This window comes from Cheilinus undulatus, linkage group 9 (assembly GCF_018320785.1).
Source record: "Cheilinus undulatus linkage group 9, ASM1832078v1, whole genome shotgun sequence".
Lineage (NCBI taxonomy): Eukaryota > Metazoa > Chordata > Actinopteri > Labriformes > Labridae > Cheilinus > Cheilinus undulatus.
Genome location: NC_054873.1, coordinates 11,197,981 through 11,211,026, shown reverse-complemented (window position 1 = coordinate 11,211,026; position 13,046 = coordinate 11,197,981). Strand labels below are relative to the sequence as shown.

Here is a 13,046-nt window from a genome sequence, read left to right as displayed (position 1 = left end):
CAGTTTGAGAGCCAGTTTCCTTTCTTTCATTTTTTCATCATCTAATACACATTTAAAAACTACACTGGTACCAAATGAAGAGCCATTTGGGAGCCAGACTGATTCGTATTACTGAGCAGAGCAAAATGATCTGGATCTCTTAAAAGAGACGAATTTCCCGTCACAACAGAGCTAAATAGTGCCCACCCACTTTTTGGTGGCCCTTGTTCCAGAAGTGAAATTTGCCATCCAAATCCACCGTACGGCAGAAAAAGGAGTGGAAAGGGTAGTAAAAAAGCGACTGAAAGTTGAAAAAATTTGTTTAAAAAAATGGGAGGCAAAAGTGATGCAAAGGCATTAAAATGAGGTAAACAAAGGCTTAAAAGTGCACAAAATTCATGAAGAGTGTTGAACAATATTGGCAAAATGGACCGAAAAAGTGGTTAAAAGGGGTTGAAAAGTGGCAAAAAAAGGAAGAAACTATATATCCCACAATCCACTGCGATTCACTACATTTGTTGTTATTGATAGCCTTTCAAGCTTTTCAGCCATATCTGTTCCTCTTCCTATCTAAATTGTTGTGGTCTTATTTTAAATGTTAATGTCTTAACATATCGTAGTTTTCGTATAATTTTCTTCATACTACAGCAGCATGTTTTGTCAGACACTAAGAGCTAGCACTGCTAATGCTAACAGTGCAGCTAACGAGTCACAATGAACCATAAACCTCCTGCTGCATCTCTGTCTGAGACGGAATATGGAGGAAAACTTGCAGCAAGTCTGCAGTTGAAAAAAAAACTCTGGGTGTAATTAAGTACATTTAAAAATATTAATCTTTTGAACCTTCTATTTGAATTGAACCGTTTAGTTGATTAGTAGTGCGCACCCCTATTAATCCTGACTCTTTTGATCATTATTTTGCATGTGTGCTCTAAAGTGTGTTTTTTCGGTAGCAGTTAAGGACAAATTAAAGTGTAGCTGAAAAAATGGGACAAGATGCTCAAAAATAAACAAGCAACATCCCAAACAGCGAAACAAAAGAATGTTATATTTTGCATTTCTGGTGCAGTGATGTTTTCTGTGGGTTTAATATTTCTAATTCATAAAGTGAACTCATCAAAACAAAGATAACACAAAGTAGCATGACATGCCAAGCTTCCTCTGTTGCGGCTACTGTGCAGTTAAAGGAACAAGCTTGTGTTTTATTCATTATGAAAAAAAAAATCCCAAAGCAGCTTCTCAGTACATTCTGATCTGCTAATTCTGGTGCACTCAGACCCAAACTTGCTGGTTCCTTTTGAGGATGTCATTTTTAAAATCAAGGTAGGAACATATAAGCTTTTATTCAAAATAAAGGCAGAAAGACTGCAAAGAGAAGTGAATAGTGTATTTGTTAGAGGCAGCAGCAAGAGGATGTTAACTCCATTAAGCTCAATGAAAGAGCACAACAATAGTGAGGCACTTTCATAGGAGTTATAGTTTTTCTTAACAATGGAGCTCTTCAGCACAGAGGAATAGGATGTATTTGCATTTAAACAACAGAATGCTCAAGTCAGACAAATGAGCTGTTGGGATTTACTGCACATTTATCTACGGCAAGAAAACTAAAATCCATCCATCCATTTTCTATACCCCTTATTCCGTTCTGGGGCCTATCCCTGCTGTCATTGGGCGAGAGGCGGGGTACACCCTGGACTGGTCGGCAGTCAATAGCAGGGCTGACATATAGGGACAGACAACACATAGAGACAGACAACCAGGCATGCTCACTTTCACACCTGCGGGCAATTTAGAGTGATCAATTAACCTAATGAGCATGTTTTTGGTGGTGGGAGGAAGCCGAAGTACCTGGAGAGAATGCACGGGGGGAACATGCAAACTCTGCACAGAAAGGCCCTGGCCGGGAACAACCTTCTTGCTGTGAGGCAACAGCGCTAACCACTGCGCCGCCGTACCGCCCAAAACTCATACTACATCCAAAATGACATAAAGGCATGCTAATAACAAAATAACTGGTTGGCCTCAATGGTCCAAGATGCATTGCAGCATGACGAGCTTTCTCTATTTTAAGGCTTTGAGGGTTTCTTCTCTCGCTCTTTTACGCTGCAGCTCCCCTAAACAACACTTCAAACCCACAGCACAGCTCAGCCAGACCATGCACAGTCTAAATTACAGCAAAGCATTCTGGGAAATCACACACTGCATGAAAAGCAAATGATTAATGTGGGAGGAAAACACCTGAAAAATTAATCTTAATACTGCCAGTAGTGTTTCACATTATGCATTGTTGTTTAAACAGTGTACACATTTATAAATTTAACTCAGAACCTGTGAAAAATATACAAACTCAGAAACCCTTAAATTCAACTCGATGGGAGTTGAATTAGCATTGGAAATTTGGCTGTGTGTGGTGCAATGAAAACATCTACATGCACTTTTTGAACTGAAAACACTTTTTTTTTATCCTAACAATATGGCACCAGTTTACATGAGTGTGGCTTTTAGCTAGCTTCAACTTTATCTGACTGCATCAGAATGATGTAAAAGCAAGGCCATCATCATTCAGCCATCAATCCAGTTGTTAAGACAGGGGTGTCCAAACTTTTTCCACTGAGGGCCACATACAAAAAATGTGAAGGATGGTGGGACCACTTTCATTTACCTCTCCTTTATGATATCAAAGTCAGTCAATCCAGCCTAATTTAGGTAAAGATTCTAAGTCTCAGAAAGATGTACATCAATAAATTGTTATTGTAGGTAATTCATAACATCTTCAAAAACTATAGTTTTGCATTACCTTCCGGACAAGCCCCCAAGGTGACACAAAAATATTCTTGTCTGTCAATAAGAAAACACAGATAAAATTTAAAATCAAGCATGGGCGTCATGTTGTAATGTGGGCCGTTTTTTTCATTTACGTTTTAGAGTTGGCTGCAGGCCAATTAAAAATGGACAAAGAGACGCATTTGGCCTCCCTGGGCCATAGTTTGGACAACCCTGAGTTAAAACGTATATGTGCTCTTTGGAACTGCATTGCTTTTGAACATAAAACTTTTTCCTTGTATATTGCAATAAAACTCAGACTTTTGTGATGTTTTTGTTGTAAATGCTCATTCTGTGATAACGATGAAATGGCAGTTTATACTGCTGCCCTGCTGAAAAAGAAAAATGTATCACCGAAATCACTGGTGCACTCCTTCACTATCCTACTCTACAGGCATGTAGTCAGTGAGTAGAGATTGAGATTAGCTTTTACTAACTATGTTCTCCAGATTTAGAGATAGAATTGTATAAAACACTGTTTACTTAGACACGGTGCCTGATTTAGCTGTGTGAATCAGAATAAGACAGATATCTCGATCAGTGCATCCCTAAAAATAGCTGACACCAGTTAGTCTAGTGGCTAGGTTGTATGCCTCAGATGATCTTATTCTCAAAGTCTGACTTCAGTCCTTTCCCTTGTGTCATTCCCCACCCTCTCTTTCCCTGATCTTCTATGTTACCCCGTCCTAATGCTCAAATAAAGGCATAAAAAGCAAAGCCCAAATTTATTTTTTTTTTGGCTGTAAGGATATCATCAAACTTTAAATTTCTCTGACAAAAGCCAGTTACAACAAATGAAACCTGACTTCTTCACTAAAGCATCCTCTCCAGCCCTGCTGTCTCTGTCATGACAAAGACCATGCTATTTAAGATGCCTCACGCACTGAAACACGTCCACCAGCATTGTGAAAGGCTCTATAAATACACCTGGTTAGAGATGCATTTAGACTGACATGGTATGTGAAGCATTGACCTCATCCTGGTATTGTCTTACATGAAGCCTTGAGCGTTGCAGCAGCAGATTGGATCGTTTGGGATCTGACTGCTCGAGCAAGGATGCAGAGATCCAATGACAACTAGTCGAACAAAGCAAAAACATTTTTCTTAAGCTATCAGTTCAAGAGAGAAAAGAAATCAGAGATGCAGGTCAGTGGGTCTGTGGACTGAAATGATTTCAGGAGTCTACAGTAGGTTTAAATCTGATGATGAGCTTAACCTCATGATCTCATACTGACATAATCATCAGAGCTTGTAGATTATGGTAAATCTGTAGGAAGCGAGATTGGATGTTGGCGACTATGAGGTCACATGGGACTGTTGTTTTTCCACTATAGAAGAATAAAAGGGTTATCCAAGTTAACACAGACTAATGTTTTCTCGCGTACAATTCGAATGAATAAAAACTAAGCTCACTTTCGCAGTCATAGATAAAGCAATCAAACTCTAGAATCATCAAAAAGCAAAATATCTACAGAAGCCCTAAGAGGACAAACTTATTTTACTCCCTTTTCCTATCATAATGAATTTCTATTTTCAAAATTTTCCCCTCAACATCTTGACTTATTTCTCTCATTATATTGGGATGACAAAATCAGGGCTGCACGATACTGTTGACATAATATTGGTGTTGGCAGATAATAGCATAAAAAGTTAATTGAGCCATATGTATTGGCTATAAGGCATGTGCAATTCAAGGAAAATTACTACTTGATAGACACTGGTAATTGTTAAAATAAAGTTGGACATGGTGTACATCTCCGTTTGTTAGCTTGATGCTAACACATAATTGAAATTTCCATTCATGGGCTAACAGCATTGCACTTTGCTAATTAAGAGTCCGTCTTTACTCAACAATTCCAAGCTGAATAAATCCCTTAACCGGTCATTAGTATCAACATTTATGGTACAAAAGATTGTTTTGAAGTAAATTTCTTAGCACCTCAGTGGTGGACACCATTTTCTTCTTCTTTTGTTATTTAATGGCAGTTAGCAAACAGCTTTCAGATGTTCTGCAGTGACCGTCTGATATTATTAGTGTATTAAAATTACAGTAATTACAGTAATTTGAGTAAATGTAATCAGTTACTTTCAACCCCTGCCTACATATACAGTATATCCCATTTCTGAAAAAACAGTGCCTTGAGAAACTTTTTTGACCATATTTAAATGCTTCATTTTTAAAGGAACATGGTGGTTCTGAATGGGAAAATGTCTTGAGACAAAACAAAATCACAAACATTTAACTCTAACCATGATATTTCCAATCCCAAACCAAACCACTTTTGTTACCTAAACTCAACCACAGACGGCAGTCTGAATGGGACCCAGGACTCTCTATTCTCTGTCCACCCACCGTCGTTCCCCAGCACTTTCCTACGACTCCAGTGTGTTACATAAATGTAGCCAGCAATTACATGTGTCACCACAACACAATAGGGAAAAACAACTTAGTACCATAAAAACAGAATTTCCCAGAGACAGACTATTACATCTTTAAAGCTGCTGTTACATTCAACGTGTCTGAATAAGCTCAAATAAGCTCTTTGTATGTAGAAAGGATGTCAATACAAGTCTGATGTAGACTAAACAACCAGTCAGGGAGCACCTGGAAAGCAAACAGCTGACATGTGCTTTTAGCTTAAATTAGCATGAATCAAGTGAGCCATCTTCATTGTAGCCTATTTGTTCAGGTTTACTCTGAACAGCTTTAAGTGGGAGAAAATTCACCTGTAAAAAGGCAGCTAAAAAAGCAGCATTCCCTGAACAGCTAGCTTGAACAACTGTGAAAGTTTACTGCATTCCCTAGAATATTAAAACAAGGAAAAATAGCTAGTATAGCTAAGGAAGCTAACAGTTAGAAAACACCATTTGCTACTAAACCTGGGAAAGTGAGTCATTATGTGTAAAGACATTTGTGTTTAAATATTAATATCAAGTGGGTTTTTTTGTAAATAATGGCTATCCATGTAAACTTCAATATTTACTTGTTCAAAGACACTGAAGCTGAAAAAAGTCTGATTTCATATAACCTGGGACGCTAACTAGTAGAAAACACCATCTTTGTAAGATTCTCTAGTTAGAATGGCTTTGAAAGCTTGCTAGCTAGCTAAAAAAGCAGCAATCCTTGGACAGCTAGCTTGAACAACTATGAAAGAGTAATGATAGAAAACACATTTTAACTAGCAACTGATAGTTAGCACAGCCAGGAATGCTGGCTATTTAAAAAACACCTCTTTTCTAGCATTCCCTTGAAGTTAAAGCTAGGAGAAGTAGCTAGTGTAGCAAACAGGAAGCTAACAGAAAACACAATTTGCTAATAAACCTAGGTAAGTGAGTTATTGTGTATAAAGACATTTACATTTCAATATTAATACCAAGTGTTTATTTTGTACATAATAACAGGTTAGAAAGTAATGCATCTAGGAACGCTAACTAAAAGACCACACCTCTTTTCTAGCCTTTTCACGCTATCCTTTTTCTTGATTCAGGTCATGTTAACCAAACTGAAATGAAGAACCTTACAACTATATAAAACCTGCTTGAACTCAGTAATGAACCAAAGCAAATCTACTTATGTGGCCTTGAATGTTTTCTCAAAACAATGCAGAAGTCCTGGCTTTATTTCTGAACGGTACGAACTATTTCTAAATTATAGTAAGCCTTTAAACACCAACTTCTTGTTAAATCTCAAAGAAAGGCCCTAATCGATCTGGTACTTGGACAAGGATTTGTTTCTGGAAAGAAGTCAGAGGTAATTTCAAATAACCGGCAACACAGCTCTACCACTAGAGAAAATTTAAACTCCATCAGCGTCATCCTATGACTACAAACTGAGCTGGAAAAGGGTCTTAGGTGCCCCAGATATTTCCCCTCCTGCCATGATGTCTTCATCTGTCAAAGGTCTAAAAACAAAGTCTTTCTGAGAAGCTTTGGAGCTGCTCCGCTGCATTCACGGGTACATTCGTTGGGCAGCAGGAGCTGTCAAAGCAATGTTTTCAGGCCTGCTCTCAAGAGCTTTACTACTTACGTAATAAGCTGAATGAAATGTTAATGTCAGCAAAGTTGACAACGCAATGTGGGAATTCTCTGACTGCAGCAGTGAACAGTGAGCAGGGGGGAGTCAGACGGGTCGACTCCTACAGGAGGTGAGGAGAACTCGTTGTCCCATCATGATAAATAATGCACCTGTAATGACTTAATCTCCTTCCCCTGTAGCTTTTTATGAAAAGTGCCAAAAGTGGCTGCAGGAGTCACATGAAGGCATGGCTCCTCAGGGCTATTGCTCAACACCACAGAGGCAGAGGAGGTGGAGAGGAGGAGGGCGGGTCATTTCTTGAAGCAGTTGGACTCGTGGACATGGGCCTTGGGGGCACTGCTGGTCTGGTCTGGCTGAGGCCATTCAGGCCTGTTTGGACTTGTTAACAAGCTCCAAACAACCTCATTTCAGCTCCAACTGATGCCTGGTTCACAAACCCAGTTTGCTGCTTTTCAGATGGAAATGGACGACTGTCAGATTTAGGATATATGACTAAAAGGCAAACATGCAGTGTATAATCAATGCTTTGTAATCATATGCTTCATTACTCTGATTCTGCGTCGTCATAGGCCATCAAAACTAGCCTCTCTCTTTTGCTCCACTCTCTTAGTTTTGACATACTCTGCAGCAATTACTGTGAGTAGACAATTAGTTTAAAGGCTTTTTCTCTAAATAACTCTAAATGTCAGCTGCATAATTAAAAGGGACTATTTCCAGTCTCTACATAGTTATTCCTAACTCGAGCTTCCACCTATTACTTTAACAAATTGTGACATGGTAAACTTTTGATAGATGTGATTCTTTGCACCATAATGAGAAAGATAAAGAAAAACAGTGTACATTTCTAACTGCAAAAAGACCAAAAATCCAAGGATATTAAGTCTTATGTCATAAGTGATAAAGAGGAGAAGCAAATCCTCACATTTGATGGTTTCACTTTTTAAAAATTCATCAAAATATACCATTACTTAACAAAAAATTTCTTTAATTTCAGGTTATTTATGCTGATATCTTAATTTTGGGATGATATGCCTACCCTCATTCATCTCCCCCTTTATTTAAAGTATTTTAGACATGATATGATATGATATGATATATGATGTGATATGATAAAATATGATACAATAAGATTCAATACGATACAATGCAATACAACAATGATGTCAATATGATATGATACAACAAAAACAGAGAAGACAAAATAAAGATATGATACTGTAATTTCTCTTTATTTTAAGTCTTTCTATTTCCTTTTGTAAGGTATTGGGTCAACTGGATCAGTGGTTCTCAACTAGTAGATCAGGACCCAAAAGTGGGTCATGAAGTGGTGCCTGGGAAAAAAAAACTATGGCAAGATAGCTAGGATGTACTGAAACCTTAAGCACACATTTTATAGTCCCTGTTTTGCAGAACAAGGATTAAATTCTGGTGGTTTCCTGAGCTCTTGACTTATTTATCCTGTAATTTTGGATAAAAATACTGTGAAAAAATTAGGTCAGGGCAATTAAACACAAATACGATTAAATCACAATATGGCCCGCTGCAATTTTCAAATCGCAGACAGTGCAATATTATCTTAACCTGAAATGTGTCAAAATACCAGTTTGGTACAATTTTTTTGCACATTTTTCTCTTTGCTCTACACATCATGCATACATTTAAGTGCCTATTTCAGAATACTTTACAAAAATCCTACTTTTCCTGTTCAAAAAATTATTATCCCCCACAGAATAGCAACTGATATTTGCTATGAGCCAAACTGTAAGTAGATCTCTTTGTCAAATTTTTGATCCCTAGTTTAATTTATTTAGTAATGTTCTGGTAATAATAAAGAATGAAATATTGCTTTTTTGAAAAATATAACTTAAGGAATCTAAAAATAATTGCATATTAAATCACAATACTGGGGGGGGGGGGGGTTGCAGTTAGATTATTTTCACAAATCGTTCACCCCTAGAAGAAATGTGGTTTTCCTATGATAATGTCTTCATTTCTTGAGATGTATCAAAAAATGTTAATTTCAATTTATTTTAAATGGCAAACAGAATAAAAATTAAAGGCCGACCTCTTTGTTTATTGTTGCTTTCTTCCATCTAAAGGCCAAACTGGGACATTTTCTATTAAATCAATTTTGGTGGTAGTAAAAATTTGGAACTTTGGGTTGCGATTATGATTTATGAGGTGGTGGTGGGTCCTTTGGCTGGACCAGCTGAGAACCACTGAACTAGATTATATTTGCTTAACCTAGTTGGTATTTTAGATACAATATGAACAGATATGATATAATACCATATGACAAAACTAGAGAGGACACGACAAGAAAATATATAATGCCCTAATTCCTCTTCCAGCTTATTTTAAACCCTTTAATTTGCTTTTGTAAAGTATTTGGGTAACTAGATAGTATTTGGTTAACCAATGAAGTATTTCAGACACGATAGGATACGATGCTGTAAGGTACAATAAAATACCATACTACCAGAGATATGATACCCTTATTCCTCTTCCCCTTAATATGAAGTTCTTCTATGTGGGATAGAACTTGGCCAACTAGATTCGATACAATATGATAAAACACGGTATGATACAAATCAATACGAACAATGACTGGATGGCATCGTGCCAGACTCTGCAACAAAACTTTTGTCCTGTCTTGGTCTGAACTGGCAATTGCTGATTTACAACCAGTCATCACATGCTGTTATCACGCCTGGCATCCCACATCCTTGATTATGTTACTCCACCAGAGCATTTGTCATTCCTGGCATTCATATTCAGGCCTGATGTTTGAATGGGCTGCAGTGCATTTAGATTAAAACATTGCCAAATTTAGTAGTGTGGCTCTGATGGCTCATGGTCGCACCCCATGTGGGGAAGTGCAGGTTCAATATGACTCCTTTTCCCTGTGTCACTCTCCATTCTCTCCACATGATTTCCTATCAAAAGCACACTTTAAGAATATAAAAAGAAAGAGTCACACAGAGGAGCTTGAATTTAAGGTTAGAAAACCTACAGCTGTACAGCTGACTTGAGCATAAACTCAAACAACCCTCAGTACTGTAACAGATATGTTTAACTTGGCTGTGGCTGCTTATTGTGATCAACAGGAGATCTACAGTGTGCAGAATAGTTTTTAATTCTCTTTTTAAATGTGCAAAGAATGCTTATTCTACACACAGCCCCAGTAAGAGTCGATGCTGGGGTCCAGCGAATGGAAATGCCAGTAAATGAACCCCACACCAACCTACATCAACCTCCATCCACTGCAAGGACAGTCCTGTTAAAGCAGACAGCAGCTGAACATCCTGTGTCCAGCTGTAAGATAAAGCCTCGGTCTGTCCCATCAGGCTGAGTGGAGTGATGTAAGCCTCACTCATGACGAAAAATGCCACAACCGTCCGTCACAGCTCTCGACAACGTACAGCACTGTCGTAATATGACCCAAAAGCCAAACCCCTGCAGATCGCAGACCATAATTCAGAGCAGTAACCTTGCTCTGCGACAATAAAGCCAAGCAGCACCGCTGTGGATGGATCCATCTGTACTGTCTCATCCATTTAGTGCGTCACGTTTATTAGGCTGCTGCTGCTGCACTGTCACACACACCACACGCACAATGCAGCCCAGATGTGGCGTCCAGCATACACCAGGCAACATCTGTAACTGCACATTTTCGCATTATGTAAGAAAACAGCGTGACATTTATGCGAGGCGGCGGCAGCAGCACTAGCGGTGGTGGTGGAGGCGATGGAGGGGAGGGAGGTGAGGAAGGAGGAGGGGAGGGGAGGGGGACCTGGGAGCCTTGAAGCTTGGACACCAGTGTATTTAGACCATGTCGATACAGTTCTGTCATAATAGGACGTGTTGCATGGTGTGATGTTGGATTTGAATGGGGAGCAGGAGGCTGCAGCTCGTGTTAAATTGACAGACAGCGAACGGAGCTTTGACATTCACTCGGAGCGTTCACTGACAGCTCAATGTGGACTTAACGTGTGGAAAAATAGTGCTTACCTCCTCCTCTGCGCCTTCAGTGTGCTGCTCCGTAAACCTCCCCGCTATAAACCCTCCTTTCTGAAGAGGAAGAGCAGGCAGGCTACCCGTACGCCTCCTGTCCAAAAACTCAGGCTGATTTTACCGCAGGGAAACGCTGTCGTGCGTAACACTCCGCACCACGTATCCCGCCGCTTAAATCTCCAAATGTGCAGCAAATATGATCCACTTTCTCCTCTGTGTTCCCTCCTAGTCCCGGGTGCTCCTGTTTTAAGTCCTCCCGTCACGTCTCCTTCCTCCCACAGCTCCTCTCTGCTCTGCTCTCTCTCCTTTTTCTCCTCGTCCGCCACTCGTACCTCGCGTGCACTCGCGCTGCGCGTCCACGCGGGGCTCGTAGGGTGGGAGCTATGTAGCAGTGTGAAGGGTGGGTGGGATGATGGGAGGACCCTCCACTGAAATAAAAATATTAATTGTTTTCATGTGAAGATCTGGCAGCTCAGCATCGTTTCATTTCTGTTTTTTAAACAGAATGACTGTTTGATTTGGAGGCTGTGTCACTCAGGCACATGACAGAGTGAGGGGTGTGGCCATGAAATGTGGACACCCCTCTACTCTAAACACACACATATACACACAAAGATGCATGGATGAAGCTGAGACACATCGGCATTCTTGCTTTGCAATTCAGTGAGTAAGAGCCCTCAAAGTGGAATGAATTCTTGATTTAGATTTTCATGGTTTACATAAGGACAAAGTCAAACCTGACTGTTGTTTCTGTTTTTAAGTGTATTTCAGTTACAGGTATAGCTCACATCAGGGGTGTCCAGACTTTTCACTGTGGGCCACCTTCCACCTTGATATCATTCCTAGTTCCAGATGCACTGAAGCATCCCCACAGCATAAAACTCCCACTGCCATGTTTCACTGTGGGGATGGTGTTTTTTTGGATGATATGCCTCGCCCTTCTTTCTCCAAACAGAAGCAACATCTCTGTGACCAAAGAGCTCTAGTTTGGTCTCATCTGACTGAAGGACATGCTTCCAGTATTCATAATGTTTCTCCAGGTTGTCTTTAGCATACTTCAGTCTGGTGTGAAGGTGTCTCTCCTACAGAAGTAGAGCTTTTTTCTAGTCTGCAACCTCTCAACTCATTTCTGTGCAGATGGTCTTCTTTGAGACTACAATACCCAACTTGCCTTAGTCGTCCACAAGAGTCTTGGCAGTTGTTCTGTGATTTTTAGACACTTCTCTCATTAGTTTTCTTTCCAGAGTCTTTGAAATCTCGTCCTACCTCTGCCAGGCTTCTTCTGGACTGTGTGTCTCCCTTTGAATTTCCTGTGTGGGCTATTTGAAAATGGACTATGGGCCACATCTGACCCCTAGGCCATAGTTTGGACCAGTGTTATTGTTGTCAACCTAAACTATGACTAAAAATGTTTGTCGACAGCCTTTTTTTCATGACAAAACTAGACTAAGACTAACAAAAATAGATCTGTGATGACTAAAACTGACAAAAAGTAAGTTTTGTTTTAGTCAAGATGACTAAAAGTAGACTAAAACATTCAAAATCCATGAGATTTCTCTGCTGGTGGTAAATCTGTTAAAAAACAATGTAGCTGTAGCTATTCTGCCTCTCAGCTGTAGAGAGCAGGGACCCAGGTTTAGCAGATTGTCTAGAACACTCTACCATGATTTGGTACTAAATTTAGGCAGGAGAATAAATGCTTGGACTAAAAGTAAAGAGTAAAATCTGAGGACTTTATATGGACTAAAATGGTCTGGGTGTTTGTCAACTAAAATTAGACTAAAACTAAAAAGGATAGAAATGACTAAAATGTGACTAAAACTTAAATGCAATTTAATTCAAAGACTAAAAATAAGACTAAAATTAAAAATAGCTGCCAAAATTAACACTGCTATCTTGATATTTCTTTCATATACTGTACCTATAGGCCTACTGTGTTCCAAAACATTCCTAAACACCAGGCCCAATGGCCTAGGCCTTTGACCTTTAACCTCTGAAATCTGACTTGTTCATCCTTAACCCTTAGAGGTCCATTGGCTATTTTGCCATTTGTCAATATTTTACTTACAATACTTTTGACAATATAAACCACTCAGAAAATGTATATCATGCTCATGTTTGGTGTCATGTTTTTTTCTGTACTACCTCAACTTTATGAAATGAAACATCTATATCTATATCTGTATCTATATCT

At 39.3% G+C, this 13,046-nt stretch overlaps 1 protein-coding gene across 10 annotated transcripts in view; it reads right to left on the bottom strand.

Moving 5' to 3' along the window:
• The window catches only part of LOC121514718 (unconventional myosin-IXAa-like), a 228,594-nt gene extending 217,424 nt beyond the window's left edge, over positions 1 to 11,170 (bottom strand). For all 10 annotated transcript variants that reach the window (XM_041794962.1, XM_041794964.1, XM_041794966.1 and 7 more), the window contains exon 1: positions 10,850 to 11,170. The gene's annotated coding sequence lies outside the window, so the exon portion shown is untranslated. The remainder of the gene's footprint in view (positions 1 to 10,849) is intronic.
• Positions 11,171 to 13,046: the final 1,876 nt, after the last annotated feature.